The sequence below is a fragment of the Calliphora vicina genome, chromosome 4 (genome assembly GCF_958450345.1).
Source record: "Calliphora vicina chromosome 4, idCalVici1.1, whole genome shotgun sequence".
NCBI lineage: Eukaryota > Metazoa > Arthropoda > Insecta > Diptera > Calliphoridae > Calliphora > Calliphora vicina.
In genome coordinates this window covers 18,357,798-18,384,363 of record NC_088783.1, presented here as the reverse complement: position 1 = coordinate 18,384,363, position 26,566 = coordinate 18,357,798, and the positions used below count along the sequence as shown (strand labels likewise).

General features: G+C 31.6%; 1 protein-coding gene across 1 annotated transcript in view; it reads right to left on the bottom strand.

Annotated features, from left to right (window-relative positions):
• The window catches only part of LOC135958058 (zinc finger CCCH domain-containing protein 13), a 58,589-nt gene that overhangs the window by 18,501 nt on the left and 13,522 nt on the right, over positions 1-26,566 (bottom strand). The window contains exon 2 of the mRNA XM_065508922.1: positions 21,089-21,138. The gene's annotated coding sequence lies outside the window, so the exon portion shown is untranslated. The remainder of the gene's footprint in view (positions 1-21,088; positions 21,139-26,566) is intronic.

Below are 26,566 nucleotides of genomic sequence, written 5' to 3'. Positions count from 1 at the left end.
ACTCATTAGAAATCAGTATGATGTTAGTTTGAATCGTGAACTCAGTATGATATCAGTTGGAATGTCTCGATGTAAGATTGACTTGATTTGTATACCCTTTACGCCACCTATATCCCATCACTTATAAATCGATGCCTTGTGATGAATGCTCACAAAGAAGCTAACACATGAAGGCGACAAGTAGTGAAAGAACTGTAACCTCGAATAATATAAAAGGTCTGGTCACAACATAATCCCGACCTTACTTGAATTCAGTCGGATATATGTGGCAGATTACGAAGATGCGGCGGACACTTAAACGATTTCATACTCCATTCAAATTTCAGAAAGAAGCCACCGTTATTGTAAAACTCTTTAAAAACATTAAGGAATCCGAATCATTTGATGTCAGTTGGAATAAACATAAGTGCCTCGATGTAAGAATAACTTGATCTTCATAATATTCACTTAAGTATATCCGATCATTCATAAATCGATTCCTTGGGATTAATGCTCACGAAGAGGCCTGCTAACACCTGGAGGCGTCAAGAAGTGAATAAACTGTGACTGTATCGAATAATAGGAAAGGCGTTGCCACTGACAGAAGGCATTAGGGATCTGACCGTAATGAGCCGAGTACATTAAGGACCTTTTTCCAGAAAAATTCCTAAATTTGTGGAATGATGGCCAGTGAATCGTAAGGGAATTATGTTTAAAACTTGTTCTTTAAAGCTAACTTTAATATCGTAGTTTACTTCTGAGTTGAATGTTACGGAATTTAAAGTCATCTGACTGTAGAAGTTGTCAAAATGAAGATGAGGATGAGACCATTTTTCATCTTCTTTGTCATTGTCCAGCATTAGTAGATCTACGCTTAAGGTTTCTGATAGTCTTGCTGAGATATCGGACAATTATCAGGAATATCAATTGGCTAATCAGGTCAGACACGGAAATATCCACGGTGAGACCTAATAACCGCCAATTGACTGGTGCTTAACAATAATCTACTGTCTTTTCCGGAACTTCTTCCTCTTAATCTTCACTTTTCTATCTCTTCATCACATTTCTATATCTATACTTTCAGGTAACACAAAGGGACTGCCTGGACCCATGCGAGCTGCTCTTCTTTCCTGTCTTCACTTCGCTGCTGCATGGAAACCTAACCTATCTATCTATCTCATTTAATAGATTCACCTGTGCTCTACATCTGTTCCGGAATCAGCTATTAAACAGGTATTCAAATCTTTGGGATTATGATGTAATTCGATTCGCAAGGAAAGTCATTCGAATTTCCATGCTTCATACATGGGAATTTGAAAATATTCTTTCAAATCGAATTACACAATAATCCCCCTTAATGAGAATCCAGATAAACCCAGTTTAACTTACCTACCTTAAACCTTTAAATTAATTTGACTTCCATAATTCCAACACTTTTTCAAAATCCCAAAAGTTTGAGAATCTCATAAATTTTCGTTTAAGCGATTGCTCTTTCGCTTTCTACTCTGGAGTAACAAAAAAAAAAGAAATACAATATAAAATAGTCATCAGACAAGTACAACAAGTTGATTGTAGGTATGTATGGTTGTTATTGTTGCTGGTACTGGTGCTGCTGCTGCTGTTGAGAGTTGCCAACAAGAAGGTAAGCAAGGGGCGGCTTAAAAACAACAAGCAACAACAACAAGTTGTATTGTTCAATATTTTGCTACAGGTGTGTATTTTTGTTAGGCAGGCTGGCTGGCTGACTGCTTGGTATTTGTATTCATGAAATATTGTATAAAATAAATAAAAAAAAATCGAAATAAATAAAGAAAAAAAAACTAAATAATAAAACTGATCATCTCATGTTTTTTGTACCAAATTAGCGAAAGTCAAATGAGTATGTGAGCTGCACTCAAAACGAAAAATATATAAAAAAAATTGAATACTCATCCAAAAAATTAACATTTTTTTAAAGGTGAAGTTTGTATTTTTTTTTATTACTTATTTCTTTTAAAGATGTACAAAAGATTTCATTTTACTTATTTAACTAAATTAATAAGAAAACAAAAAAAAAAATTCCAACATCATTTTGTAGGTATAATGAATGAAAGGCGGCAAGTGTTTATTAATGGTTGTGTATGGGTATTTTGGGGCATGTTAAGTTATGTGGGTTGATTACCCCATTTACCGATTGAAATTGGTTTGTTACTGTTATTTGTCATTTACACATGCTGTGTATTTACAGAAAAAACACATACAAGTAAGTAATTTTTAAATAATACCGTTAATAATTTCATGATTTTGTTTCTTTATTTTTTAAATAAAAACAAATTGTTTTAAATTTGTTGAATTTGGGGGGTACTTTATAAGTGGAATAAAAACGATCGACCAAACTGAGTGACTGTTGGTATAGACCCTCCTAATATACCCCATAAAACCTCAGTTAAATTGACAGATTATCATTTTCTAAGGACATTTTATTTTGGAAATAATTCGATAGCTCGTGTCACGTCAGAGCTGAAGTGTTAGATATATTCCATTCTTCTAGCTGATCCAGTCTTGATCCAGGCATGTTGAATTAAGGTTTGAGGTGATGTGTCAAATTTAACAACATTCTTATTGTTTTGGATCCAGGTTTTAAGTCAAAATACTTTTAAAGTTTCCCATTTGAGAAATTAGATGGAAAATATTCTGTTATGGTGGAAAATTGTTTGAAAAAATCAGGGGACATCGAATAGTTTATTGGATCTTTAAGATAGTTATAGAGTCCGGTTTCGGCTTAATACAAGTATTTGGCTCTTTTGAACGACGTTTTTGTTTTTGTTTTTAATAACTTATATGTCATTTTGAAGGGTACATATCAGTCATTTATTCGCAGTTAGTTATTGAACATTATAGTCTAAAAACAAAGTTTATTTTTTGCTTCGAAAATATTGAATTTTGTGCCAACAAAACGTCATATGCGGGAAGTTTTGCTTTACTTATTTATTTTAAAAACAAGTAAGAGAGCTATATTCGGCTGTGCCGAATCTTATATATTTTTAAATATTTTATTTAAACAAAATCAAAATTTTTGTTTAATGTTTTAAAATTTTTTTAAATTGTTTTTTATTTTTTTTTAAAAAAAGTTTTTTCAAAATTTTTTTTTTTAAATTTCTTTAATTAATTTTTATGGAAAAAGAATTTATGACAAAAAAAAAATTTTTGATGAAAAAAAAAATTCGGGTTAAAAAATATTTTTTTCCGATTTTGACCCATTGTATGTCCAACTTACAATGGTCTTATATACATACGTCGTTGCAAAGGTCTTTGAAATATCTATCATTAGATATCCATATTGTCTATATTAATGACTTAGTAATCCAGATATAAGTCAAAAATAGGTAAAAAATAGAGGTTGTCCTAGTTTTTTCCTTATATCTCAGCCATTTGTGGACCGATTTTCTCGATTTTAAATAGCGATATAATTGCCAATATTTTCAATAAATTTATTATTAGGCGGAATAATGTTTTTTTTATGTCGTTTCGGTTTTATTTGGAAAGAACAATTTTCGGTGGGACTCTAGAAATTACATATTCTTTCGATTAAAATGTTTGAAAATTAATCAACCTTTAGGTTTGCTGCCTTTGTTGTGCACGTTACTGTAAGTTTTAACTTATGACATTGTAACAAGAACCAACCAGTTTAATTTAAAGCGCCAGCCCAACTCTTGTTTTTTTGTGGCTTTATTGTAAAAAAAAATACAGTAAAAAACTAAAAACTGCCATAAAAATTAAAGTCACACAAACTTTTTCTAATGTCTCCACACTCAGTGGTAAAATCAAAACAAACAAAAAGGAAAACTGAAAAATAGTTGTTAATTTGTTGGCTGGCAGTGGTATTTAAATTCAAAAAGAATTAAACAAATTAAATAAAGTTAGTAAGACAAGCAAACTGTTTAACAACTAACTGTATGTCTGTCTGTTTTTCTAACTGAATGGCCATTTTCAGGTATTTTTTCATTTTCTTCTTCTTTTTTGCACAGAAATCAAATGAAAGTGACTGTTATTTGTGTGTTTATGTTATTAAAATGTTGTTGTTGCTGTTATTATTTTGGCATGTGTGTTTATTTTTTTGACAATTGGCCACAATAATAACTACAACTACAACAGCAGTGGCCATAATAAAACAACAACAACATGTAACCAGATTACTTTCATTCAATGTATTAAAGAAATATACAGCAACAACACTAACAACAAAACCAAAACAATTTCACACGTAATTATTCAATTTGCATTCAATTTCTTCTGCTCCTACTACTGCTGCTGCTTTGTCAGATTTATTTTGTTTTTCTCTCTTTTCGCACCAAAAACAAAAAAGCAACAAAATAGAAATAAACATTAAGGAGAAATGCGAGTACATACGAGCAAGATGATCTACTTTTACTTAAATTTAAAACTTGTTACCACAAAGATAATAAAAAATTTTAATTTCAAATACATATAAATTAAATATCGGTTTTTTGGTTTTAAATGTTTTTTTTTTTTTCATGAAGACATGACAAGTGATTTTACAACGAAATGTGTTAAGCTTTTTAAATTTAATTGATTTAAACAGTTATACAAATTAAAAAAAAAAATAAGAACAAGTATGATTTTGTAAATACAGCTGTGAGTAATATTTGGAAACCAAACATTTTTATTGGCCAAAGGTTTGTAATAAAAAAATCTTGGTATCTTGTTGAGTATAAATCAAAATATTTTAATATTTAGTGTATGTATTTAAAACCATATTTTCAAGAATATTATACCTAGCCGTATTAATGAAAAATTATTTGAATTTTTCCCAAATTTTATGTAATCCTAAATAAATTTTTTACAAAACACAATTTTGTTCGCCTAACATTTTGTTAACTGTTTATAATGCTAATGATTTTTGTATACAAATGGTTTTAATTTTGTTTTATTATTTTTATTTTAAAAGAATGGCATAAATTATTTATTTTTTTTTTGTAACAAAGACAAACATTTATAAATAAAACAATTTAAATACATTTAAACTCAAAATTCATTAATACTGAAATAATCAAATTAATTTTTTAGCTTTTTTTTTGTTATACAACATTATTTACAATAGAAATTAATTTGTATGATAATTTAAATATGGTCTATAAAAAACTCAGAGTTACTCTGAATTAACGAGCGAAATAAAGCGAAATTTTATGTAATGTGTTTAACTTTTAATGAAGGGGAATGAAGGTGCTGACTATTGGGGTTTCTAAATCTAATAGAAAAATATCAATATTTTTGTATTAAATCACTTAGTGTTAATAAATAGAATATATCGCTTTAAGAGAGTTGTTTTAACTGATGTCTATTTAGTTGCTTTTCTTGATATTATATATTTTTGGTTCAATTGACTTTTCTCTGTCTTTGGTAATTCCTACTTCTCGATTCGAAAGAATTAAACAAAAATTAAATTATAAACTGTTTTTCATTAACTGAACTTTAAAATTTTATTCGATTTTTTTTTATTTATTGAATTGAGTTTCGTTAAACTTTTTACAGCGGCGTTAAAGTTAAAATTTTTGGAATATTTGGGATTTGTAATTAAAATTCAGCGAAATGTTATGTATTTATGGTGGATTTTGATAAAAAGTTTTCAATTTGGTTTAGAAATGAGATTTCAAGCTAAAAATATGAAAATTAACCCTATTATGACCTTGGGACCAAACAAATTTAATACAAATTTTGTATTAAACATGAATCTCAGTACCTCGTGTCATAATCCTCTAAAGATTCATCCAAATCCACTAATAAATTGATAGTTTTTTATGGCAAATACCAAATATTCAATAGTTTGACCTATGACGTATCTTTTGAACATGATATTCTTTTTTAATAACTTATATGTAATTTTGAAGGATACATATCTGTCATTTATTCTTCCATAGTTATTGAACATTATAGTGTAAACAACAAGGTTTGTTTTGCTTCAAAAATATCGAATTTTGAACCAACTATGCGTCATATGCGGGAAGTTTTGCTTTACTTCTTTAATTTGAAAAAAACTACCGCTGAAGCAAACCTTATGGTGAATTTCAACGTGCGAGAGATGATTTATTAGGTTCAAAAGTGGTGATTTTGACACTGAAGACAAAGTTCGACCAGGACAGCAAAAAAAAAAAAAATGTTGAAGACCAAGAATTGGAGGCTTTTCATCACGAAGATTGTTGTCAAACTCAACAAAAGCTTGTAAATCAAGCAGCAATTTCATAACGTTTTCGGTCAGCAGGATTCATCCAAATGCAGGGAATTTGGGTACCACACGAATTGAAGTCAAGAGACCTTGACATACGATTTAGCATGTCCGAAATTAAGCTATAAAAGAAAATCAGTTATGTGACGAATCATTACTTGCGATGAAAAATATATCCATTATGATAATCTGAAGCGTAAGAGATCGTATGTGAAGCCCGGCCAATCAGCCGAATCGACACCAAAGCCAAATATCTATGGCGCTAAGGTAATGCTCTGTATTTGGTGGGACCAAAAGGGTCCTATATATTAAGAGCTGCTCAAATCTGATCACAGGGAACCTGGTCCAAACGCAACTGATTCGTTTGAAGAGAGCATTTGCCGAAAAACACCCAGAATATGGGGCCAGACATGAAACCGTAATATTCCATCATGACAACGTTGGGCCACATGTTGCAATACCTGTTAAAAAGTACTTAGATTTTAGCCTCATCCGCAGATCGTATATCATCCGACTACTATTTGTTTCGATCGATGCAGAACGCTCTATCTGGGTTACGCTTCACTTTGGATTAGAGTATCCTAAATAGGCTTGATTCGTTATTGGCATCAAAAGATGAGCAGTTCTTTTGGCTCGGAATAATAATCCTCCAAAGTGTCATAATAATCCTTCAAATTCCCAAACAAACTTAACCCTAGAGGACATATAACTTAAACTGTCCTATTGTCCAATATTTGACAATTTATCACTGAATTTTAAAAGAATTTGGTACAAATATTATTTTAGTGCCGTGTCTGATATAAAAAAACATGACAGAAAGCCCGATAATAGATAGTTCTATGAAAAAATTTGTTTATTAATATGTTTATATTTGACCAAATAGGAAAACATGCACATTAACAGAGTTAAAAAATTATTTAACTCTTTGCGGTTTAGTGGTCAGTTTACTAACCACCCTTTCTATAGTCTATTTAAAACAAAGTTTATTGCGATCTATTTGCATTTTGCTAAACAATTACATTTTTGGAAGTCAACGATTCACTAAATCTTTGTGTTATATTGCAACATCAACATCTTAATCTGAACAGAAAAATTCTTTACAATGTTCAAAAAATGATTTCTCCCAATATAATTATGAATTTTTGCTTGTGATTAAATATTATTAAATCAATCTTGGCAATTAAATTAATTTGAAAATGGCCCCAAAAATAATTTTGTAAAATAACGTGAGATTTTAAACTGATAATAATCTTAAAGGAAGTTGTGAAATTTTATTAAGATTTTGCCTTTTAAATTTTGTAAGAATTACAAATTGGCAAAAGATTCAATGATTCCGTTTATTTTGAATGACCAACGAAATAAAGTTTTAATGTTTATCTTTGTCGCTTGGTTTGAACTCATTCATTGGGTCAAGCCCAGCTGACAGTCATTCTCTTTTAAAGCCCCCCCTGAATGCAGAAAAATATTGGTCAATTGAAATTATGATTTATTTAAGGTTGTTGTAGTATAATCATCTTGAAGAGTTTTGTTTTGTTTTTTTTTTTGATTTTCAGATTATTTGTTTGCAAAAGTTGTGATGTAATAATATTGTTTAGTAGAGTACTGCACTTCACTTCAAAACAGCTTGGTTCAGGTCTTGTATTATTGTGTATTGTACTCCATTGTTATTTACAAAAAAGACAGCAGAAAACAGATGGACGTAGGGGCATTTAGAGGGAGCACTACTGATAATTACAAGTGTATAACTTGTAGATACTGGTACAAAGGTTTTTTTAAGCCGTTTTATATAGTAAATGTGAGTTTGCTGCCAGTAAGTATGTGTATCATGGCGTGTATAGTTTTGACTTTTATGGGTTTTTATTATAAAAGCCATTGTATTGAATTAATTAATACCAAGATCATACCTCATGTTAGCTATTTTTTCTCTTCGCCGATTTCTTTCAATTTTTAAAGTTGAATTTTTGAGTTGTGATCGGCAAACACACAACAATATGAGTGGAAACGTAATTTTTTTTTTATTATTATTAATTTATTTATTAATTTTATATTTTTGTTTTACAACGACAATAGAAATATTTCAGCCAACAAAAGTTGGCTGTTGGAAAAAGTAAATACTCTGGCCATATAAGCAGCTCTTTCCAAACACTCACACACAGTCTGTAAATTGGGGAGAAAGTGTTGAAAAATCCAAGTGTACTAGTTAAAAACTATCAAAAAAAAAACCTATTGGAAAATATGTATTAAATTATTTATAAATTTTGTTGTTTTGATTTAATACTTATGCGTTAATATATCACTGAAATAAATCACAAAATTATTAACGAAAGTAGGAAATCGTTAAATACTCGTACATAATAGTCTTTATAAGGAATTAAGTTAGGTTTTATGTTATTTGTAGACAAATGAGTGGTAAGTTGTTAATAATTGTCAATTTTTTCTTTGAAATCTGTTTTTAATGTTATATTTAAGAACAGTAATTGCAAGGAATTCATTCGTTAAAAAAAAGACTTTAATTTGGTGAATAATGCTAACAAAATAGTCGATTGTGTATTAAATATTATTAGGAACTTTATACCCTAGAGTTAAGGAAACTGACACAGAACTAGTTATGTGACTGGTTCTTTGGGGATTAAGGATTGGATCTATTTATAAGACTTTATATTAAAGTGATATGTCATTTTAACAACTTGAGTTTGGCCTAGGAGGGGGTAAATTGACACCTTTTAGTAACTAAGATCATTGGCCAGGAAACTGACATTGAACACGGCCTTTAGGCTCAACGCCTGCAACACATGGAATTTTAGATCCTATGGACATGTTTGCAAAAAAGGAAATATACAAAATCTTCCTGATCATATTGGTTACTACTCCCCCAAACCCTTCTTCCCGACGAACTACGGTTTCTCACTCCCATCCAGTATGGAGTCTGTCGATGGTCTCTCCGTCGATGAAAGGAGGCTATCCATCTATACGGATGGGTCCAAAAAGGGGGATAGAGTGGGCGGTGGTGTATACATTCCTGAATTCGGAATAAGAATATCCTTTAGACTCTCAAATGGATGCAGCATCCTTCAGGCCGAGGTATCGGCCATTAGAAGAGCGACAAACTGGCTCAGATCTTACAGTGTATCTGGGAGGGAAAATAAGCCTTGATGTTGGAGGACGAAATATACTTCCTTTGTGGAATCCCGTTGTCAACTTGCAAGGAACTGATACATGACACATATTACGAACTTGCCCAAGCAAGGTGGGGTAATGAACCCATCTGTGCCACTACGAGGATGATATGACCTGTGTTGGACAGTAAACGCACGTCGTATCTACTTCGACTACAACGTATAAGACTCAGCAACATGGTGGCGATGATCACCGGGCATTGCACTTTAGGTACTCATGCCGCAAGACTTGGGTTACCTTACAACGACCTCTTGTCAGAATGAGGAAGAGACCATCCAACACTTCTTTTGTAATTTTCCGGCACTGGGAGAACTACGTGCCAGGCTTTTAGATGAGCGATCCTTTAGTACCCTCTCCGGGTTATCTGTGAAGGAACTAAGGTGCATAGACGCCTTTATCAGGGAAAGCGGTTGGTTGAGGGACCTTTAGTACCCTCTCCGGGTTATCTGTGAAGGAACTAAGGTGCATAAAAGGCCTTTATCAGGGAAAGCGGTTGATTGATAAGACTGAACATACAAATTGCACCTCTTAGGGGCCTAGCAACTATCCCATAATGGTCTGCTTTATATTAATTCTTTGAATTCTTAACCTCTTCTCCTCCTTCACCACACATTTTTATCAATACTCTACTCTTGCAAATTTCACTCTAACTCAATCTATAGACTTCCCTTTTCTCTGACTTCTATTTCTCTTTTTATTTCTGTTTTTCATTTTCTTCTTCAGGTATCACAAAGCGAAAGATTATTGGACCCAAGTGAGCTGTACGAGACGAAGGTTTTTGCACGGCTGCCTGATTCCCATACCCTACCATACTAAGATCATGGATCTAACCCAAAAGAACTTGTTCTACTTTAGATATTATTATACTGGCCACAAAATTGGATTGTTCCCCCAATTTGTTTAAAATTCTTTGATAAAAAGTCCACTTTTTATGGAAATTTAGATTTTAATACAAAAATGCAATCGTACTAAGTCCATTATTATACCCTTCACCATGAGGGGTATAAGTTTTTCATTCTTATAATTTCTACATTTTTCATTTGCCCTTAAAGTATATATATTCTGGATCGTTCCTGAGAGGAAGCATTCAGAATCTGGCGTTATAACAAAGATTTCGAAATCTACGCAAAAGGGTGAGATCTTCGTCTACCAAACAGCTGAGGCGCGAAATATCTCTACACGAGCTACGCTTCCGAGCCAAAGTTCTTGCTGCTCCCCGAAACAGAAAAGGTTTTGGTCATTCGTTAAAAGAATAAAGGATATGAATACAAGTTCCTCAATTCCTACTATTTTAAAGGATGATAAAGCTAACCTTTAGGCTGAATTAATTGCAAATAATTCAAATTTAAAGGAAAGCAATGAACCACTGCCCGAGCTTGGAAGCATTCGCGCAGTTAAAAATATTTTAGCGGATCTCAATATAAACAACAATGGATGGTATACCAGCACTGGTCTTGAAGAAATCACGTTACGTAATTCTATGACGATCGCTCCATAATAGGTCATAGCTTCCATATATGTAAGTCTAACTTCCGAAAATACTCAGGAAAAAAATATTCAAATTTCAAAAGAAAAATGGTCGGGCTAGACCGACTATACTTCCTAACTCATTTGATTTGTATAAAACTTTAAGTATTGAAGTATTCAACCAGGCCTACAACCTAAACTATTATACTTGAGGTGTGTATTCAACAATTATTTTAATTTTTACTCTAAGTTATTCTCTAAGTTATTCACCACAAATTATTAAAATATTTATTTATGTATTTATGCTGAATATTTTAAAATATTTATATGCATGATCAACACAAATTGCCCACAATTTGCTGAGTGCATTCCTTAGTGCAACTGCAGAGGCACTCAAATTTAAAAATCAAGGGGTACGGCCGGCGGCTATGAGTTACGAGCATTACTGTCATTTTCATACCAAACCAAAGTGAAATCAAGAAATCAATGAATGAATGCAAGTGTCAAGTTTTGTTTATTTCTTTAAGTATTTACTTGATGAGCCTTTTTAATATGCAAATGCACGTTTATTAAGAAATAATTAAACACAAACTAAAAAAAAAGAAACGTAAAATTTGTGTAAATGCTAATATTTAAACATAGACACACTATTAAATAAATAAATTTTGAAATAAAATTTCAATCATCATTAAATTTTAAATAGACCTTTTGAAAATATCAAAACATGGACAGACAGATGAACGAACGAACATACGTAGTTTGATGAAGCCACCATTATACACACCTTGGATTTCAAAATCTTTAGCTGTGGCTGATTAAAATCATCAAAATTTAATAGAAATAAAATAACGAAAATATATTTAAATAACAATTGCTGACATTTTTCAAATTGTATATTCTTTGTTATTTATTGTTGTTGTATTGTTGATTTTAGTACAAAGTTGTTTAACATTCAACATTAAAGTTTAAACTTTAAACATGTTTTCTTTTATAAGGAAAAAAACAAACTAAACAAAAACGTTTTTTTAAAAAAAACTTAACGACTAAATCTAATGTTAACGGAAGATGCCCTGAACTTTAAAAATAGCAAAAATAAATAAACAAAAGATCATAAAAAATCAATATAGTTCAAATATGTCTTCTAACCTTCTCTGTCTGACTCATGGTATGAATGGATGAATGAGAGACTAAAGTGTGTGAATATACAATTTTGACAATAAATTAGTAAAATTTAAAAAAAACAACTTTATTTGTAATTTTTTAAAAGATTTGTATGTAAAGGGTGTTTTTTATAAAGGCGTAGAACTTTAAATTGAAATAAAACAGAGAAAAACGTTTTCAATATCCATCTAATCGGCTGAGATCTAATTTCCACACAACCTAGGCAGTAAGGCCGGCTGTAATTCGGCAATACCGCCGTCGAATATTCGCTTCAAAGTATTCGATCGTTTTTGTTTTATCTGCATAAACCTGGGACTTTACATATCCCCATAGAAAATAATCCCAAATGACGTGAAATCACATGAACAAGGTGACCATCTAGCAGGTCCATTTTTTTTCTCTCAGCAAATGGATTGTATAGCGCGCTGTAGTACTAATGCCTTCCAATTGAGGCACGAACAAGTTAGTAACCATTTAACGTTCTGACCATCGTTATTTGTGAATGTAATGGTGTTTTGACAAAGGCTTGAGGATTATCATCGCTCCAAATGGGTCTTTCTATCGGAAAAATGGTGTCGTTCCCTTCACCGTTTTGATGAAAGAAAAGTGGTGGATCTAGATATTTCTAAGGCGTAACATGATGTGCTTTTATCAAAACTTATTGCTTTTGGTGTCGGTAATAGCTTCTCTCTTATCGAACTTTCTCAGAGATAGCACTATACGAGTTGTTATAGATGGAATCTCATCAAACGAGTTAAAGATCAATTCAGGGGTACTGCAAGGCTCCGCCCTTTCTCCAACTCTATTTCTTATATTTCAAACTTCCAACCCTATTTATTTATTTATTCTTTTGAAGATGACAGCAACATTTGCCATTCATATTCATTCAATTATAGACCAAGCCTGTCGGTAATTGGGCAATGAGGCAAAACATGAATGTTAGGCTTAACCAAGATCTTGGGACAATTGAGTTAGGCGAATAGATTTTAATGCTCGCAATATCATGTTGCTTCATCTGTTTTGGGTGGTGTAAATATTAAAGAAACAGAAGGCATATTTTTCAAGTGTCGAAGGAAGCATTCAAGAGCCTTGATTTTCTATAACGGTGTAGAAATTACTTCACTCCATCTGATCACCTTACTATTTATATCTCCTATATCCGACCCAAAATGGAATACAACTCTAATGTATGGGCCGGTGCTTCGAAATCTATTTTGGAGTTACTCGACCGCTTACAGGAGAGGGCGAAGGTTCTTATCGATGACAGTAGGCTATCCAGTTCTATTTGTGGGTTGTGTTTCACTGTTACCGATACTAAAATGGAATGCGCTATGCTGAAATTAGGGAATTTGTTCTCGAATTGATCGCTATGATGAGTTTGTCGAAATGTTGAAAAATGATTTTCAAAATAAATTTTAACAATTTGCAAACGTTGCTCTGGTGTGTGTCTATTCATAGGTTAGGTTTCAAAGGGCAGCCACTCGTCAAGCAGCTCATTTGGGTCCATTCAAAACTGATTCCAATGTGATACCAGAATATTTATAATTCTTTTCAAGGTGAACCAACCAGATTCTCAGATGAATGAGTGGATGCGTCTTAGATTTGTCCTTGATAGATCATCTAAACACGATAGGAATGGTGTTCCAATGATACGTTCGTTCAAGTTTGTCAGAGCCGGGCATTGGTAGAATAGGTGGAACACAGTCTCCTCATCTTTTACGTTTCTATAGATTCTACAGTAATCGTAGTACCAGTTTTCTAGCATGTGACCCGATTATACAGCGTCCTTTAACCTTCGCTTTACCAATACCCACCCGGGTGACCACATCGATTTTATTGGTTTAATATTTTTTTTAATTTTGTTTCGATTTTAATGAAATTTGTACTCACTGAACAAATTCTAGAGTTCTATAGAATTTAATAGAACCATTTTAAACTTTTTATAAGGTTTTTTTAATTTTTTAAAATTTCGTTCGTCGCATATATTTATAGAAGTGTAGTGTCACCCGGGTGGGTATTGGTAAACCATGTACATAAAAAACCTTTGGTAAAGCGAAGGTTAATAATGGAAACAATTGGCCTTCTTTGTTCACAACGGAATTTCATAAATAGATTCGTCCTGCCGGCATCAAAAACGAGTCAAGTCCACCTCGCGATAGCACAGGTGGTTTCATTAGTCCACCTGTTCTGTGCAGTCTTATATAGTTTCCACATTTTGCGAGGGAAATACCAGAAAAGGGATCGATCGCCCCCTCATTCATCATTGCTATTCGATAATACCGCATGCAATTGGATGCATTTTTTAAAGCAGTAATTTCAGCCTGAAGATCAGTACAGAAGTTAGGTAGCCTATGTAGATAAATTGCCAAACCAAACTAACCTCAAAACAACCGAGAACTGTCAAATCAGCTGTCACACAAAACAATGTTGCCAATTTAAAGTTCTGCGCCTCTAAAGTAAATACCATTTATTTATGTATCTGTGGAAGCATAGGTTAATTTGTGATCTTTTACAAAAGTTATCAAATCTGTTTATATTCAATTTAAAATAAAATGCCATTTAAAATAAAGAAGTAAAAAATGCTGGTTTTATCTAACAATTTCAAACAAGTCAAAAACATGTCTTAATACACCTGCTTTAAACGAAATTTTGTTTCAAAGCTCCCCACTGGCTTTTAAATTTATATTATTTCATCAAACAACTTTGACAGGAACATGTTAAATAGATAATATGTTGGTAAGTTTCCTTTCATTTGTTAAACTAAACTTAGACATTTTAATGAAGGTCAAGCTAAAAATTAGATTCAAAAATAATAGAAAAATACCATCAATGTGGGTTAAATCATATATACATACATATTTGCCAACTTAAAAAGCCTTTGTTTAAAATACATAATTAGATTTGCCAATATAATGTGTTGCCAACTTATTAAATACACAAATAACATTTCCATACCCCCAAATTACAGAATAAAACAAGAAAAAGTCCAAATATCGGCTGTGTCGAATCTTATGTACCCTTCACCAAATTATACTTTAAGATAAATATTAAAAATAAATTTTTGTGGAAAAAAATTGAGGTAGTCGCTAGTAGTTTTTTCTTATATCTTAGACATTTGTGGGCCGATTTTCAGCAAACCAATTTGGAATATTCCGGATATATTAATGTACCAATCATTTGTGTAAGTTATTTTGGGGCTTAGGAGAGTTGATTTCAACTTACAGATGGATAGACATACTATATCGGCTCCGCTATTTATAGCTGGGTCCCAAAGTAAAATTTTGAAATTATTGTACAAACGGAATGACAAACATACAGCTCAGGGTGAAGGGTATAATAATCAATCAATAATTACTTTCTCATCAAAATCATTGAACATTACTTTCATGCGAAAGTAATCATCACAAAACTATTCCAAACCCGCTCAAATCTTCACCATTTTAGAAAGTGTTTTGCAGCAAAAACTTAAATTGCTACAAAACAATTTTGAAAAATTTCGAAAAAAACGAAACACTTTTTAAATAATTTTCTTACAAAATAAAAACACAAAAACATGACATCACAATAATTCCAATTGAATTAAAATGGACAAGATACAAATTGCCAGCAAAAAAATAAAAACAGCTGGTTTTTGGTTTGTGTCCCCACAATGCGTGTAATTAATTAGCTTACAACAATAACAACAACAAAATATAAACAAAAATAATATAAACAGCAACAACAACAATTCATAGTTTTATAACAGTTTCGTGTGGAAATGTCGGTAATTAGTGTTGGAGTAACGACACGATTTCTTAGGTCAGGTATGAGATTACGACTAGTAAGTATTAGAATTTAAATGATGGCGTGAGTGACTGAATGAATGACTTCAACTATTTTCTAAGATTTGAAAAAAAATTAAAAAACTTTCAAATAAAATGAAAATATTTAGTATTGGTTTTAGGTGTGATTTTAGTTTTTTTGTTATAATGATTGAAATGTCATTAATGTTTGAAATTTATTATATAAAAGTTTATTTTTAAAACTTAAAAAAACGTAATAGCTACAGACAATAGGGAGACTCTTATTTTTTCTGTTTTTTGATTTTCAATGCTCAATCGAAGGTTTGAGCAAAATCTGATGTTTAAATTTGATGTTTCGGCTCCAAGTAGCAATATAATTTCAAAAGAATGCAAGGTTTGAGAGTCTCCTGATGAGTTTATATAAGCATTATTCAGAAGTATTTGGTATTATTGAAAACCTTAGGACTAGAGGATTAACAATTTAAATACCAAAATTCCTAAAACTGGGAAAATATGTTCCAAAAATTTAGTTTTTCATAAAAGAGGCCACTTTGCCGCTATTTACCTTGTGATATCTTATTAACTATTAGTGTATCTAAACTTTACTTTTATAATCGGAACTTTGCCTTTTTGCACATTTTTAGATAAATTTGAAATTGGTTTTCAGCCCTTTTCTAAAATAATATTTTTTTTATAATCGGAACTTTGCCTTTTTGGACATTTTTAGATAATTCTGAAATTGGTTTTCAAAATTAGCCAAGTTTGGAGAGGCATTATTCCATTAAATGAGTAATTTAACAGTTTACATGCAACATATGATTGCACGCCAAAAGAACTGATCATCTTTTGAGGCCAAGAACGAATCAAGCCAATTTCGGATACTATATTCCAAAGAGTATGCCAGAGAGAACGTTCTGCATCAATCGAAACAAATAGTAGTCGGACGGGCACGGTCTGGACTATAAAGCGGGTGAGGTAAAACATCCCAACCACTTCTATCTAAATACTTTTTAACATGTATTCAGCGCCATGGATATTTGGCTTTGGTGTCAATTCGGCTGGCTCTTAAGTTTCGGATTATTGCAATGGATGCAGACAATTTTCTATAGAAAAAACTGATATACACAAGATTTATATAGAAAATACAGTTATATTCAATAGAAAATACTGTTATACACACGATTTATGTAGAAAATACTGTTATACACACGATTTTCAGTATAAAAGATTTTTATTTTCCCTGCTTCAACGCTATAAAAGAAAAAGATTTTTGCACCGAATCATTACTTGCGATAAAAAATGGATTCATTACGATAACCCGAAGCGTATGTATGTGTATCTGGTGGGAGCAAAAAGATCCTATCAATTATGAGCTGCTGAAATCTGGCCAGACTATGACAGAGAACCTGCACCGAACACAACTGATTCGTTTGAAGCGAGCCAGATTATGCGGCCAGACATGAAACTGTAATATTCCATCAAGACAACTGTCGGCAACATGTTAAAAAGTATTTTGAAAGAATTGGATGAGAATTTTGCCCACCCGCTAGACCATGCCCCGTCAGACTACTATTTGTTTCGATCGATGCAGTACACTATCGCTGGGATACGCTTCACTTTGGAACTAAAGATAAGCAGTTCTTTTGGCTCGGACTCCATATGTTGCCAAAAAGATGGGAAAAGGTCATAGCTAAGAATTTAAAAAAATACTGCATTTTTAAGTCATCAATAATTTTAATTTTCCTTCTCGGTTTTGAATAACATTAATAAAAAAGCCAATATTATTTCATTAATTCTAACCAAAAATCATTAAAATGAAAAATTTTGCAAATAATGTTAAACATCCCTCTCTACAGAGTAGAGCATCATTTAGGAGTGTTGCCAATCAAATTGGTAATACCTACCCACTCAATGTAAACATTGTACGTGAAGTTTACAATTGTTTTTCTTGTTAGCTTTAACAAAGCACAGCATTCAGAAATAAACGCAAAACCAATAAACAAACACATAACAACAACTGCAAAACTGGTAAATGCAATAAAATCTTACATAATTTATAATGAAAAAAATACAATAAATAAATATAGAGAGAAGGAAAAAAAAACATTATGTGAATTATGTTAAACTTCAGTGTAATATTCACCCTGAATGATCGTAATTTAAGCATAATAGAGTGGTGGGGGTTACACGTATCAGGTGGTAATTTTGTAGTCGTTTGATTTTTTAATTAAAAATCTATAATACAACAAACGCCACAAAAAACAAAATCATATTGTGCTATATACATAAATATAAACAAATATGTAAGTATCACTTGCGTACTGCTAAAATATTCAAATCTACACATGTAGTTACAGCTGTATAAACGTTGAGGTACTCTCGTCTATATTGAATATTGAAGGAAGTATGTTAGTCAATATTTATTTCTTTTTTACATTTTTTTTTTTGCATTTTATACATTTCAGCGATTCATATTGAGTGCAACAAAAAATCAAAAGAGCAAAAAAAAAATAAAAACCCCAAACAAACACCAAAGATACCATACTAGTGTCGTTTTACAACTTTGCTAAAACGAAAAAAAACAAAAAAACTTAAATACTTATTTCATTCAGCTATAAATCCATACAATATTGCATTGTAAATACACCATGTAGAAAAATGCAATCATGTGAAACTGGTATGTTGTATTAACTTGGCTTTTTTTTGTTGTTTTCATTTCATTGATCGTCATTAACATGAACATCATCATTATCATTATCAGATTACTACTCGTATTAAGAGAATTTAGAATATTGAAATAATGCATGTGTATTTATCTTAATACTTGTTATTAAGCAGTTTTTAAAAGAATTAATGATTTGAATTGGAAAATTTGGCAACTTTCTTGCAAATTATTGTACCACATGCATGTGGCAAAAGGTAAACAACAAATATTTGTAAACTGTGGCAATATTCGCTGTTCAATTGATCATTAGAGGAAAATAGCACTCACAGCAATTAACATACTTTTCTTCAACAAAAAAAAAAAGAAAAGCTGAGTCAATAATTGTTTTTGTTTTTTAATATAAAAGCAGAGTATTATGAGATTGTAAACATCATATAGGGGTTTAGAAACTTTTTATTTTGGAAATAATTCGGTAGCTAGTAAACAATTGGACTCGCTAAAAATTCAGTTCTTATCCGAATGTTAAGAAATTTTATATTTAGATGATAGCAAAAAGGCTTACATGTGATTGTTATCTATTTTAGTTCAAGAGATATTTATATTGGATATTTTTTTATTGGGTTTTTGACTTTAAACTGCGCGATTTACAATAGATGGTTTATTTTTGGATCGCGGTTTATGTTTTTAATAACTTATATGTCTTTTTGAAAGGTACATATCTGACTTTTATTCTCACCTAGTTTTAGAACATTATAGTGTAAACAATAACGTTTTTTTTTGCTTATAAAATGTCGAATTTTGTACCAACAAAGCGTCATATGCGGGAAGTTTTGCTTTACTTCATTAATTTAAAAAAGTGCCGCTGAAGCACTCTCATTGCTCACCAAAACTTATGGTGAGTGTGTTCTATCAGTTTCAATGTGCGAGAGATGGTTTTTGCGATTCAGAGCTGGTGATTTTGACACAAATCAAGACAAAGATCTCCCGGCCAGCCAAAAAAGTTTAATGACCAATAATTGGGGGCATTACTCCATGAAGATTGTTGCCAAACTCAACAAGATCTTGCAAAATCATTAGGAGCAACACAAGCTACAATTTCAAAACGTGTACGAGCAGCAGGATTCATCCAAAAGCAGGGAAATTTGGTATCATACGAATTGAAGCCGAGAGACCTTGAAAGACGGTTTTGCATGTCTGGAATGATGTTTGAACGCTATAAAAGAAAATCATTTTTACACCGAATCATTACTTGCGATGAAAAATGGATCTATTAAGATTACCCGAAGTGTAAGAGAAGCCCTGCCAACCAGACGAATTGACACCAAAGGGACCAAAAGGATCCAAAAGGTATCAAATGAGACGCGGGAATACTAGATGGTTTTTGATTTCCCATTACAAAATCCAGGGAATATGGTTGGCCACTCAAAACGGTCACTTTTTATTTGGAAATTACAGTATAAACTAGATTTCTTTAAAAAGAGAAAAGTGGAAGTCAAAAATGACTATTTGAGGACTGTCTGACGAGAACTAAGCTCTCTTGTTTGATATTACTTTTAAGAGTCTTCCAGGGTCTGAGGGATTTACAAAAATCAGTCAAATGGCCAAAAGTTTTTAGGCGCTCCGGAAAGGCAAATTTCAAAATGTTGATTTTTTTTTCGTAATAACTCAATTTACGCTCTACATCCACAGTAACCATGTTACCCACGGCATTCCTGAAAACTCCGCCATAAACAGCGCATCATGCTGTGATATCCATTAAGAAACCTCGCTGCTCACAATAAATTTCCACTGTCTCTATTTATCGCTAAGGTCAGGAGAGAGAGCGAGTATTAAACATTTATTAATAATCTGCAAGAGCAGAATACTGTACATATTTATTCAAGACGATGAAAAGGTAACGGCAACGCTAATTTGGATTATTTCGGTAAGGAAATTTTAGCGGTAAAGTTAGTTTGGCTTATTTCGCTAACGACATTTTAGCGTTAAAAATTTCGGTAACGGTATTTTAACAATAACGATAATTTCCGTCTGAAATAAATTCTAAAAACTCAAATTTTGAAAATAAACATTTTGAATTTTCATACTTCAAAATTACTTTTAGAACAATGTAACGGTATTTCCGAATAGTTCGGAAATGGTATTTAAGGTTATAGAAGTTAACTTTAAAGTTAGAGAACCTTGCCTCTCAAAAATGGCCATTTGTTTTTCTACAAAATTATGGTTTTCTAAATCGCGGATTTTCGGTTGTTCTTCATGTGTGTAATTGAAATCAAATTGGTTGGTCTAAATTTCAAAATATTTGCCAATATCTGGGTTTAAAATTTATTACAATTTTTCTTATAATTTCACTAATTATTTTGAAAATAATGAATTGATTTCATAAAAGCTCTGCTGAAATGATTAAAAAAATAGAAAAGAAAATTGCAACTAAGAAAATTATTGACAGTCACGAATGGTTACTAAAAAATCCTACAACAAGTCAAGACACTTGGCGGATAAGTTTGAGTAGATAACTACAATAGCGATGCCAACTGTTTTAAACTAAATAATATGAAGCTTTAATGGAATTTTCAAATTAAACTTAAGATATTTGTAAATTTATTATCATGTATTAAAATAAAGAATACAACTTACATAGTTTTGATTTCCCGGTTAGGACATGTACCGAAATTTGCAGAAAAGCACTGAAAAAGAAAAACAAAACAAATATTAATGAAATAAAAAATTTTGTAATAAATATTAGAATTAAATTTACTCTGGCTTAATTAAGTTCAATTTACCATGTTATTGAATTTTGATATTTTTATTTTATTGCTTTCTTTTATAAACTAAAATCGTAAACAAACTATATGTCACTGTTGACTAAACGTTGACATTTCTGTTAACATTTTTAGGTAAGGCTGTAATACTTATATCATTTTGTAAAGAGCCATAGAAATTGCAATAAAAAAATTCAATAATTAAGTAAAAGGTGCTTTCGCAAAAGACGGGGTTTTCAATTTAAACAGCAATAAAATGACTTTATATGCATGTAATTATTTTTGCTATTTATTTGTTTATTTTATTTATTATTCATATCTCCCATTAACAGCTAAATAAGTGGTAACGGTATTTATTTAGCTTTAAAAGCATATTTTTCCATAAACAAAAATACAAAAATTAATAATAATAATAAAAACCGCTAAAGATTGTCGTATTAATTTTGTTAAATAATCAGAAACTGGTTAATGAGAAATATATACAAAAAAGTACCAGTAACTTGGTTTTAATTAAACGAAATTGTTTACATAAATATGTTTAAAATGTTTTAATACATTTAATTACAAAATAACACGAAAAACTAAAAAAAAAGAAGTAAATACTCCATTTTCATTTTCAATTTCTTTTTATTTATTTTTGAAAGTGAATTTCAAACCACATTTAGGTGTGTTTGTTGACCAGGTTGTTCGAACGAACTAACGAACGATGGAACACAAAATTAATTCAATTAGAGAATTGAAAGTGGTGTACAAGTGAGTGAGTACATGGAGTATGTCATTTATAAATACACTGCAAACTTTGTTAAATAAATGTTTATTTTTTTATTATTTTTTAATCTTGTTTAGTTTAAAAAAAACCACATACTCGTGCATATTCGTGTTTTAATTACATTGTACGATTTATGTGCCATTGGAGCAACTTTTTTTTTTTAAATACAAATCGATAACAGTTTTATTTTAATAATACACAGCGTTGCCAACCGGTTGCATGTAGCGTGATTATTGCAAGGTGAGATAAATAATCATTAAGAAAGAACTGAAAATCACCACCACACCATACAGCTCACCTCAGCTCACATTTACCTAATGTCAAGTATACTTTATGTTTTAAACACTCAAGTATACGATTATAAGAATTGCGTGAGAATCAATTAGAAAAAACAATTAATATTTATTGCTAAAAGATATTACCAGATACATGCAGAGAAAAGTCATGGTTAAAAGTCATCATTAATATTTCTCGCAAAAATCTTAATTGTTTTTTTTTTTACTATTTATTTAATTATTGAATCTACCTTTTATAGGCCTAACAATAAGTATTAAAATCTTATAACTAAAATGTAAACTACACGCAGAGAAAAAATATAGTTGGGCATGGTTATTGTAACCATTTCAATATTGTTACAAGTTTTTTAACTATATAATAGTCACAGTCACCATTTACATGATTGTGGTAACAATAATATGGTTAATTTACGATTCACATGAATGTATCAACCATATATATGGTTACAGTAAACAAATATATGTTTGTGACAACCATTCATATGATGAAGGACTTATCGTATTATGTTGCTCTCGGCTTAAGGCTTATCATAATTTGAGAACAACATATTATGATAAAATTATTCATCAAAATATGGTTGCCAAAAATATTGCAAAAAGATAGAGTCTTAAGAATTCAAAAATGCCAAATTTCTGAAGATTTAGTACACAATTCATAACACATTCCTATTAGCGTTCACAAATAAGGATAAAATTAATTAAATAAAAATTTAATATAAATCGGTTAACAGGTTTTTTTAAGACAAACCCCGAAACTATTTAACCGTTTTTTTTAAAAGACAATAATCATAACCGGTTTTTTCAAAAACACACTTTAACGGTTAAACCGGTTTTTTGGACACTTTAGTTGGGTTGGTTTTGTAGTTTTACAATATATTTTTCACGGGCTTTCTTGAACTCTTCATTTACCATTGACACTTCCAAGTCCCTGTGGATGTTTTAATTTCTTATATACCATGGTAATCCTGCCATGGTTCTAAGAATTTTAGTTTGGGCCCTCTGTATAAGATCAATACTGGTGTTTCTTGTCATTCCCCATAACTGAATTCCATACGTCCAAATTGATTTTAAAACGGTCTTTTACAGGACGAATTTATAATCAGGGCTTAATTTTGATTGATCACTGATTAACCAATGAAAACTAGAAGCTTCTATATGACGGCGCCAAGTAAGCCGTCTATCTATACGAATACCAAGCTATGTGACATAACCAGACTGCGATCATTGTTAACTATATTTCATTTCCATAATAATTTGATTTCACCAATAACTAGGTATGTAATGAATAATGTTTGATGAATTTCGATCAATTTCAGGAATAATTTTGGAACCAATAGCTTTCAAGTATCTCAATCATATTACGTTTTTAGGCCACCATTGTTGACTTATATTAAAGGACTATCGGTCGAGAACTAAGCTCTTCTGTTCGATAATATTTTAAAGAGTTTTCAGAGTCTGAGTGTTCTTAGCATAGACCTGTGGATGTCAAATCGTTCTATATTTTGTTTGTATAACTAACGCTCAGGGGATAGCCCATTTATCCACTGCATTGTATTGATGTAAGGAAATAAAGTTATGAGATGGAGAAAAGATAGTGTGGTGTTTGTGGACGTTTAACTTGAATTGATAGATATTATATTCTGCCGGGAATACGTTGGCAGGTAATATATTTCGCATACGTATTGTTCGACCATAAAAAAGAATTTTCCCTATAATGTGTCGTGCGGTCGATATTCAAATTTACAGCAAATGGGTGCGATCTGCGTGATAGTCATGTGTTCCGAATGAAAGTACGAGTATTACGTTTAAGATTACTTATGTCTGCTGAATAACACCCGTGATAATATCTGTAAAATAAGGATAAGCTGCCCAAATTCCGATGATGTTCTGAAGTATCAATAAACCGGGTAACACTTTCATTCCCTATAAGATCAATCAACCTTTTTTGAATCCGGTCCAGCAGCTCTAGACTTGACCCAGAAACTCCGGCAAATATGTGGGAATTATATTCCATTTTAGGACGAATTAATCTAGTATGTATACGAAGAAGGTCGAGAAATATGTCCAACACTGTCTCAAGAAACTCAAGTACCTAAAATATTCCTTCGTAACATCGAATATATAATGATTCCAATGGAACAAGATCAATTTCGAAACTAGTCTATCATGCCACAACCGGTTAAATGCTTTCGAAATGTCGAGTGCGACTACCTTACTCTCTCTCATGTGGTGAATTGAACTGTTCTGAAACAAACGCCATTAAGTCCCCAGTTGAACGACTACTGCGAAAACCATATTGTCTAGCATTCAGAAGTCTATTCGATTCCAAATAATTGACAAGGTGATAGTTTAACATGCTCTCCATAACCTTCGAGAGCGCCGAACAAATTGCAGTTGTTCGGATTGGTGAGGTCGTCTTTTTATTGTATTGGCTAACAATGGGGAACAATTCCAGATTAATATGAAAGGTAGAAATGGTTACTAAGTGGACGATCCAGTGACGAGAAATATTTATTTAAAACAAGTGCTGGAATACAATCCGGACCAGAGGATTTGTTGACGTTGAGTCCGGATTGAACATTCTTAACTGCACGAATTCTGAAGAATATTTTAGGCAGAGTACAAAATACAGTAGATATCACAGGCAACGATCGATGGCAGCCGGGAAGAAATAAATTTATTTAGATAATTTTTGCTAAAAGGTTTGCTTTTTCCTTAGCTTTGTTTACAATATAATCAAACGAAAGAAGTGGAGGAATTGAAACACCGGTGTTGTTCCGAATCCTCTTGAATCCTCTTGCCCATCAAGTATTCCTCCAATGTGATGTTCGTAGCTATGCCTTTCGCGATAGAGTATACTCGTACAGTCATTACGTGCCTGTCTAAGGAGTTTTGTTTTTGCAATTTCGAAATATGTATAATAATTTTAGTTCTAACTGCCTCACGACAAGTTCTGAACCAACATTTGTCCTTCGATTTGCTGGAAATATGACTTATTGGTATGAAGAGTTTCATCCCCAACAGAACCGTGTTCAATAACATCTCAGCAGCTACGTCAATGTTATCGTGGAGGAAGCATAGTTAGAACTCGTCGCTTATAATAAATTTCAACAAAAACCAAGGTTGGCTGGATTTAGGTTCATGTTTTTGACCAATTTCATCACGATATTAATTATTATAAGATAATTATAAATGTTCCAGTCATGGAGACCTTTTATGGGGACTAGGGACAAATGTTTCCCGACTTTCGCCATACTGTACAGTATAATTACAACTAAGTACTTAGAGTGCGGAGCACTTAGAACTAATTTGTGAAAAATGTTATCAGGATTGCCGCATAATCAACGTATTTATGGCTGTTCAAACAGTATTCCGGGGGGATATTTGTATGGGGTCTGGGTGAAATCATATTGCCTCTTATCAACAGAGATTATTTGTGGAAAATGTCTGTCAGCTAGCTCCTTTCGTTTGCGCCCTATCGTGTTCTCAACAGACAGACAAAAGGACGGATAGTTTCAGAATATGATAAGGATACAAACGGAATGACAAAATCAATATGTCACCATATTTTCTGATGGTGGATATACATAAAAACCAATTTCTACTACAAATTTTACAAAACAAACAAACGTTATTACAAGTTTTCATTTTGAAGGATTTCGAGGTTTAATATATTTTATGTTTAAACGTGGTTTATTTAAACTACTGATTCTAATGTAGTTATTTTTACTTTTACGAACTGTTACTAAAATATGTCTGCTAACACTGTTACTGAGAAAAGAAGTGGTTAAATCTCATTGCACAATTTCAAAATTTTAAGAGAGAAGCGTTGCCAAATCTTTATTATTGCTTAAACATAATTATAGTCTTAATCTTAATCAAACAGAGGTAAAGTTTTCAGGTCAAGACATTTACACCAAAAAAAAGCGACATTACAAAATACAAATTTGTAAATATTGTAGTTGCAAAATTGAAAAATTAATTTCTTACCAAGAAATAAATTAAATTAAAATACAAACAACAAAAGCAAAACAATAATAATTTTCTTTGCTAAAACTAAATGAACACCCAGGCAAAAGGCAAAAAAACAAACAAAGATTGTTGGTAAATATTATATGACTTGATTATTATCTGCCAAACAGAAAAAAAAACAAATGTCAAAAACCTAAAACAAACAGAAATAAAATACAAAATAAGTAACAAATACATACATTATTTAATTGTTTATTTGCATTTTATTTATTTTATGTAGTTCAAGATTAATTTTGAAGCTTTAAGAAACCGTTAT